Consider the following 887-nt stretch of genomic DNA (forward strand, 5'->3'; position numbering starts at 1 on the left):
TCGATTCGTACGTGTGTATGTGTTTCCATGTATGCACGTCTTTCTATGAAACCACGTATGGTTCCTGAGCTGGCTCGAGGCCGAATACCTTTCTGGTATCGACTGTACGCCAGTTAGTTTGCGGTTCTTCCAGGAATTTGAACCCTATGATCCTTGGCAGTGATCCCTCTCGTGTTCCGAATCTTCGTCGAGGGCTGCCGCTGGCTTTGAAGGCCGCTGCTGAGGAACGAGAGAGGACAGCCAATGAGAAGACGAGCGGAGGCAGCGCAAGAGGATTCCTTCTCAACGATAAGCCCCTATCCTCTCACAAAGGAACTGTAGGGGCTAATAAAAATCTGTTTGCTTAGTTGCTATTACACCCGATATTGCGACGAAACGTGCGCCATAGATAAATTTACCCTCTGAAGCAAATGCTTCCTACGTTGCGATTGTCGTGCATCGCAAGCAATTATTTCATTTTACGGTATCTCTCGTTATCTACCTCGAATTTGTGTGACTTTATTTGACAAGAGATATTTTGTCACCATTATACTATTAAATTTATAGTGTAAAATTTAACCATTGTTTTAGTCTAAAATAACGATAAATATATAGAATAGGAGCAGTATGATGACTTATGTTAAGTTAAATTTGAGACACTATAGATTTAACAATGTAGCGACACACACAAGTTCTATTTTAATAGATCAAGATTTACAGACGCTAACTAAAACATGTCGTTAAACATGTCTACGAGAATGAATGAATGATACTATATACTCTTGAATCGCACTGAATAACGCTGGCTTAGACTCGAGTTCACATGATCAACCTACACGAATTCGTTCCTCTTTAAGGAGCACTGCAGTACATATATATATATATATATATATATATATATATATATA

Source organism: Atta cephalotes, assembly GCF_000143395.1.
Source record: "Atta cephalotes unplaced genomic scaffold scaffold00021, whole genome shotgun sequence".
Classification (NCBI taxonomy): domain Eukaryota; kingdom Metazoa; phylum Arthropoda; class Insecta; order Hymenoptera; family Formicidae; genus Atta; species Atta cephalotes.